General features: G+C 36.2%; 1 long non-coding RNA gene across 6 annotated transcripts in view; it reads right to left on the bottom strand.

The window, feature by feature from the left end:
- Positions 1-7,501, bottom strand: part of LOC107479834 (uncharacterized) — a 46,683-nt gene extending 39,182 nt beyond the window's left edge. Inside the window, exons 1-6 of one of the 6 annotated variants that reach the window (XR_008007387.1) lie at positions 7,362-7,501; positions 6,685-6,771; positions 4,795-4,914; positions 4,574-4,690; positions 4,335-4,387; positions 4,022-4,110 (exon numbers count right to left, since the gene is read on the bottom strand). This is a non-coding gene — a long non-coding RNA (uncharacterized LOC107479834). Of the gene's footprint in view, positions 1-4,021; positions 4,111-4,334; positions 4,388-4,573; positions 4,691-4,794; positions 4,915-4,996; positions 5,205-6,684; positions 6,772-6,851; positions 7,098-7,361 lie in introns of those variants that run through there. The other 5 variants (XR_008007390.1, XR_008007388.1, XR_008007389.1 and 2 more) reach the window with 5 other exon arrangements.
- Between the last annotated feature and the right edge of the window lie 360 nt (positions 7,502-7,861).

The raw sequence follows: 7,861 nt of genomic DNA, 5'->3' as shown, positions 1-7,861 counted from the left end.
CCGGAAGTGGATTTATACATCAATTACTTACTCATGTAAACCCGAGTAGCTAGTCTAGTATAAATAGGATAAGTTACTATTGTATTAGACATCTTTTGACAGTTTAATCTTTTGACTTTGTAGTCTTTGATCATTCGGTCTTCTGATCACGTTCAGGGGGCTGGCCATTCGGCCATGCCTGAACCTTTCACTTATGTATTTTCAATAGTGGAGTTTCTACACACCATAGATTAACGGTGTGGAGCTCTGCTGTACCTCAAGTTTCAATACAATTATTATTTTTTTTATTCAATTCTCTTTTATTCTTATTCCAAGATATACGTTGCACTTCAACTTGATGAATGTGATGATCCGTGACACTCATCATCATTCTCATCTATGAACGCGCGTGACTGACAACCACTTCCGTTCTACCTTAGGTCGGGCGCATATCTCTTAGATTCCCCAACAGAATCTTCGTTGTATAAGCTAGATAGATGGCGGCATTCATGAGGATCCGGAAAGTCTAAACCTTGTCTATGGTATTCCGAGTAGGATTCTGGGATTGAATGACTGTGACGAGCTTCAAACTCCTGAAGGCTGGGCTTGATGACAAGCGCAAAAGAATCAAGGGATTCTATTCCAACCTGATTGTGACAGAGCATAGGATCATTTTCACTGAGAGGATGGGATGTAGCCATTGACAACGGTGATGCCCTACATACAGCTTGCCATGGAAAAGAGTAAGAAGGATTGGATGAATGTAATAAGAAAGTAGAGATATGAGAGGAGCACAACATCTCCATACGCCTATCTGAAATTTCCACTATTGATTTACATAAGTAATTCTATCCCTTTTTATTTTCTATTTATTATTAATTTTCGAACTCATCATAAACCAATTTAATCAGCCTAACTGAGATTTACAAGGTGACCATAGCTTGCTTCATACCAACAATCTCTGTGGGATCGACCCTTACTCACGTAAGGTATTACTTGGATGACCCAGTACACTTGCTGGTTAAGTTGAACGGAGTTGTGAGCTTCTCTAACAGTGCCTGGAACTCTTGTATCACAATTTTGTCCAGTAGCAAGCTATGGTCACCTTGTAAATCTCAGTCAGGCGGATTTAACTAATTTAAGAGATTATTGGTTTTTCAAATAATAATAAATAATAAACATAAAATAAAGATAGAGTTTCTCATGTAATTCAATGGTGGGAATTTCAGATAATTGCATGGAGATGTTGTGTCCCTGTTGGATCTCTGCTTTCCTACCGCTTTCATTCAATCCTTCTTACTCCTTTCCATGGCAAGCTGTATGTAGGGCATCACCGTTGTCAATGGCTACATCCCATCGTCTCAGTGAAAATGGTCCAAATGCTCTGTCACAGTACGGCTAATCATCTGTCGGTTCTCGATCATGTTGGAATAGAATCCCTTGATTCTTTTGCGTTTGTCATCACGCCCAGCAATCGCGAGTTTGAAGCTTGTCACAGTCATTCAATCCCGGAATCCTACTCGGAATACCACAGACAAGGTTAGACTTTCCGGATTCCCATGAATGCCGCCATCAATTCTAGCTTATACCACAAAGATTCTGATTAAGGAATACAAGAGATATGCGCCCGGTCTAAGGTAGAACGGAAGTGGTTGTCAGTCACGCGTTCATAGGTGAGAATGATGATGAGTGTCACGGATCATCACATTCATCATGTTGAAGTGCAACGAATATCTTAGAATAAGAATAAGTCGAATTGAATAGAAAATAGTAGTAATTGCATTGAAACTTGAGGTACAGAAGAGCTCCACACCCTTAATCTATGGTGTAGAAACTCCACCGTTGAAAATACATAAGTATTGAAGGTCTAGGCATGGTCGAGAGGCCAGCCCCCAAACGTGGTCAAAAGATAAAAATACAATCAAAGACATCTCATAAACTAGTAAAAAGTTCTATTTATACTAAACTAGCTACTAGGGTTTACAGAAGTAAGTAATTGATGTAGAAATCCACTTCCGGGGACCACTTGGTGTGTGCTTGGGCTGAGCTTGATTTATTCACGAGCTAAGGCTTCTCTTGGAGTTGAACGCTGACGTTAGGATTTTTGCCAGTAAAGAATTTCATAAAAACAGTCGCGTTGTCGATATAGTCTCTAAACCGACAGAAATCCCTTCATACAAACGTTTTGTTTGTCACAATTAACAAACCCCTAAATAAATTGATAACCGAGTATTTAAACCTCGGGTCAACTTCTCAAGGAATTGCAGGGAGGTATGTTCTTATTGTTGGCTATGAAAAAGGTAAAATTGGGGTTTTGGAAGTAAGGTGCGAATATACTATATGACAAGTAAAATAAAATAATAATAGCTGTAAAATAAATCTTTGGCAAGGTATAAGAACTGGAGGTCCTTCCTAGTTATCCTTATCAATTGATGAGAATTGGATTTTTCTCCCACTTTGTTAACCTCTAACTATGAAGGTAAGTTAAGTGGATGAATTAGGAAAATCCAAATTATTTATATTAATAAAAAAAAGCAATCATCAATCTGAAATATCTCAAATAACATTAATTAAGAAAATCAATCTAAACATGGAACATTGAAAATAAATAAAAATAAAGAACCTGGGATTGAGAGTCACTCCTAAAACTAAGAGAAGTCCTAATCCTAAGAGAGAGAGGGGAGAGAACTCTCTCTCTAAAACTACATCTAAAACATAAAAGTGAATTATGAGTGCTTCCTTATGAATACATACATTCCCCCACTTTATAGCCTCTAATCTGTGTTCTCTGGGCCAAAAACTGGGTCAGAAATAGCCCAGAAATCACTTCCAGCGCTTTCTGGTCCGTACAGGTCGCGGAAAAGTGACGTGGCCGCGTCGTCCACGCGACCGCGCGGATTGGTTGTTGGCTAGGTCACGCGTCCACGTGACCCACGCGTTCGCGTCGCCTGGCATCGAGGAAACTATGGCAAATTATATATTAAATTGAAGCCCCGGACGTTAGTTTTCCAACGCGACTGGAACCGCGTCGTTTGAACCTCTATAGCTAAAGCTATAGCCGTTTGAGTGCGAAGAAGTCAGGCTTTCCAACTTCTTGCATTCCTTCCACTTTGCATGCTTCCTTTCCATCCTCCAAGCCATTCTTGCCATGTAATCTCTGAAATCACTTAACACACATATCAAGGCATCTAATGGTGATAAGAGAGGATTAATAATAAGCAAATATAAGTCCAAAGAAGCATGTTTTCAATCAAAGCACATAATTAGGAAGGGAAATGTAAACATGCAAATAGTATGAATAAGTGGGTAAAGAGTTGATAAAATCCACTCAATTGAGTACAAGATAAACCGTAAAATATGGGTTTATCAAACGCCAAGTTGTAACGTGTTTTGGGCGTTCAACTCTGGTTCGTGACGTGTTTCTGGCGTTTGACTCTAGAATGCAGCATGGAACTGGCGTTGAGCGCCAGTTTACGTCATCAAATCTCGAATAAAGTATGAACTATTATATATTGCTGGAAAGCTCTGGATGTTTAATTTCCAACGCCGTTGAGAGTGCGCCATTTGGAGTTCTGTAGCTCCAGAAAATCCATTTTGAGTGCAGGGAGGTCAGATTCCAACAACATCAGCAGTTCTTTGTCAGCCTCCTATCAGAGTTTTGCTCATGTCCCTCAATTTCAGCCAGAAAATACCTGAAATCACAGAAAAACACACAAACTCATAGTAAAGTCCAGAAATATGAATTTAGCATAAAAACTAATGAAAACATCCCTAAAAGTAACTAGATCATACTAAAAACTACCTAAAAATAATGCCAAAAAGCGTATAAATTATCTGCTCATCATACATGCTAACAACGCTTGCAGGGAGAAAATGCAAAATCTACATCTGAGCAAGCATAAAATAAATAAATAAATCCACATCTAAGCCAGATAAAATAATCCACCAACAAAATCAACACAAAACACCGAAAGGCACTAATAGCCTGAAGAATAGAGGCAGCTCCATATTTGATTTATTATGCAAAATATCACACACTTACCAGTGCAGAAAGATAAGGCAGTGACAAAACCACCAGCAATCTTCGGTGAAATTTTCACGCATGACTCATTTTCTGCATGTCTGCTTCAGCTAAAACGAAGAAAACACCCCGTCTGAGACCGTAGAAATAAGATAATGAGCAGCATAGAGTTCTCAATGGGAAGCACAGGCATTAATGGCATTAAAAGTTAAACAGCCAATATACACACTCAATGCTAATAATTATACTCTTAAAGCACTAACAGGTTTGTCTAATCAAGAATCTTCTTCTGATTATAACAAGAGTTAACAAGATAATAAATGAAAGAACCCACTCGGTACTAAAGTCATTCACATAAGGACGTAAAAAGAGGACTTGGCCAATTGCCTGAAATGAAAAAAAGGAGTGATGATTATAACAACTTCATCAGAAAAGTAGACATTTTAAAAATTTAAAAAGAGAGTATTTTAAGTTAGAATAAAGAAGATATGAGTTTTAAAAAGATGAGAATTTTAAATCTAAACATAAGTCAAGAGAAAATGCAGTGTTCACATAGATCACAAATTTCCTGACCTGTACAATTGCAAATCCAACTGACGCATATCGAGTGTATTGAAGAACTTTCTTTCTTCCAGCCTCACCTTCTCTTTTCTGAAGATCTTGCAACTTCGGATATACCTGTGCAAGAAGCTGGAAAACAATTTGTGCATTGATGAGTCCAGAAAACAAGTCCAGAGTGCTTAATAAACTATTCTGATCTAAATTTCCAACAAAAGCCTCCCTATTAACCCCACCTAGAGGAATATACACACCAAGACGTGACAAGGCAAGAAACCCTAAAAGCTTGAGAAACTTTCCTGGCAATTGACCTTTAAAGAAGTCTCCAAAATCAATTGAACTATCCTCTATAGCAGCTACAAATACAAAGATAAATAATCACTGCTACATAACATCAAGTTCATCAAATGATCAAGTCAAGAATTTTTATCCTCATACGAGTTCTGAACAGAGCAGTAAGCATCAAACATATGCAATGCAGTAAAACCGGATATTCCAACTGCTTAAAGAGCACTGCAGCTTCATCTCTCTTTTGTATTGATTCAGAATTTGAAAATAGCTTCCCCTGGTTAGAGGGGGGAAAAGTCAAATTGTAGCATCAGTTATCCTTTCCAGTAAAATAGTAGAGATTTTAAGTTAACTGTAATCTATATACTTTTTAGTCTTAGCCATGTTTGGAAGGATAGCTAATGTCAGCTAATCCTATTGAATATTATTGGTCAGTAAAATAGTAGTTGGTCACTAAATAAGACATCATATAGCAATTCAACAAGGGCAATATATATGCCAATGTATAAGCTGATAAGGGAGGCAGAGAAAGGACATCAGCAGTGTTAGTGAAGAACATCTCCTGAGAAAGGCACATGCCTTAGAAGCCTTGGCCATGGCAGTTTTCTGGTCCTCAACAGTAACAAAAGGCATAATTAGTCATCTAATATAAGAAAGTTTATTGGTCATGAAGTAGTACATACAAGTAGTACTCATCAATTATATAAGGCACAAAACAGTGGTTTAATAATAACTAACAACTTCAAGAAAGGAAAAATACTACCAATCACAAATGCAAAACATGAGAAAACTTACACCCAATTTCATAAGCAATCCAAGAGGAAAAGTACCTAAATCTTGTGAATTGGGAAAAGGAAACACAGAAAACAAGTTCCGCTTTTTTCCATATCTCTCAGGAAATTCATCAAACACATGGCAAGCATAACAATACTGAAGTGAGACAATCTCTCAAGCATGTTCCTCCAACAACAATAACAACACAAAAAAGCAAACTCAACCCTATAACAGTGACGTTGATTCAATACCATGACCATGATCCATTCAGTTTTAGCATACACAAAAAAGCATAGAATCATTCATATGATATTTTCTACCATTAAAAAATTCTATTGGATGAAAACCAGTGTGTGAAATTACTCCATATATATCATCATTGATGGAAAATCTAATAAATCCTCGAAAAAACTATTTGGTCAGTATTAGCATGACAACTAAAACCTAAGTCCTGAAATCTATAACAAGACAAACTACCTGAAACCTTGTGTATCATAAAAACGCATCTTCGAATCAACATTTGACTTTGGAAGAGCAGATCGTTTCACATCTCTTTCATCAGTCATGACTCTGTTTCCTACAGCGCCAACAGATCTCTTCTTTTTAATTTTTTGATCCAACCCTTCACCTCCAGCAAGTTATTTTAATATGTTAAGAATCAATTTGAGTACATATAAAAATATTATAGGCCTAAAACTAAAACTAACTTACCTAAACTATCATGATCAATAATAATGTAGTTATTTAAAATCAAATGCTTGTCTACTTATATAGCAATTATTTTACATCAAAGTATCTCCACCTCATGTTTTTCATTCTATAAATTTCATTCATATGAATGAATGTGTGTTTTGGGGGTAGGAGGGTTGTTTTTGTTTACCTTCATATGAATGAGAAATCAGAGAAAGTTGAAGGCATAAAATAAGTGGCAAGTTATACCTAGACTTAGTCCATCAAGCAAAACAAGAAAGATATTAGAGTGATTTTTATTCTACCTATCATTGTAACCTTTAAAATAAATTGTTATCTAGTAAAGATCTTAGAGTGATTCATATTCTACCTACCTGTTCAAAATCCTTGTTAATAATTTTTACAAAGTGATCAGGAGGATTCTAGAGACTTGGGTAAGGAAAACCATTTGATGAGAAAAACTGCAGCCAAAAACAGAATTCAATAAGCCATTAATTTGCAGCAACAATACATATATGGACAAACAATACTGATTTCTAACCTTATTGGCAGCTGAGACAGGTTCAAAGTAGCTTATTGCTTATTGCTTATCAAACATTTATGTGAGTAACTTCTGTTCTATTTTATTTTATTTATCTAATCACTAACACGAGTTGCATTAAAGACTTTACACCCACACCATCACTAACTCTCAATTCCTAAAGGTCTATTAGTATTCTGAGGATCATAGGGTTCACCATAAAAGAAGTCTGGAACAACCACATAGTAATCAGAAGCTGCAATCTTGTCTGCAAGCTTCCTAAACAAAAAAAGATGAACAATGTTATTTAGGACAGGAACACATTCAGATGGAAACATAGATAATTGACAATAAGAGCAGATTAAATCAGATTAGCCTCCTGTAACACCCCTTTTCCTCAAACATTCTCCTTGTCTTGCAATATACAGTTTCAAACTTCAAATAAGTAAATAAAGAAACAAATAAATAAGAAACATGGAACCCAAATCTATAAAGAGCAACTGGCGTATTAAGAGAAAAATACTGATGTACCTATTAAGAGCAAAACACCATCTTAAGGTGGTTGCTGTTGAACTCTGACTCACTCTAAGGAAGCAACTGGCATAGAAGCTAACCACCATCCCACAGTGTCTTTGCAGATATAATAGAACAACAGAAGAGGCTAACTAATACATCAATCACCTGAAAAATACACCATACATAAACATAGGAATTGAACACTGATTAATTAAGAATATAAAATTCTAGGGTTCCAAAAACAATCAACCAAACAGAATAAATAAACATGTATATAATATGAGAAGAAATAGATTAAACCAGCGTTACAATGGTGAAACTGAAAAATTTTCAGTAGCCTCTTCAAGCTATTTAAATCCAAGTGTTTCACACATTGTATAAGAACGAAAAATACTAAGATGAATGATTGAAAGCAATGCATTTATCCACACAAAAAAAATCACAAATAGAATAGAATCGTGAAACAAGCTCAGAACAGGTGATCGAATCCCTAAGCTAAAAATTAGAAACATTTA

Source organism: Arachis duranensis, chromosome 3 (genome assembly GCF_000817695.3).
Source record: "Arachis duranensis cultivar V14167 chromosome 3, aradu.V14167.gnm2.J7QH, whole genome shotgun sequence".
NCBI classification, from domain to species: domain Eukaryota; kingdom Viridiplantae; phylum Streptophyta; class Magnoliopsida; order Fabales; family Fabaceae; genus Arachis; species Arachis duranensis.
The sequence above is the reverse complement of the archived record's forward strand: the minus strand, read 5'-3'. Positions and strand labels throughout refer to the sequence as shown.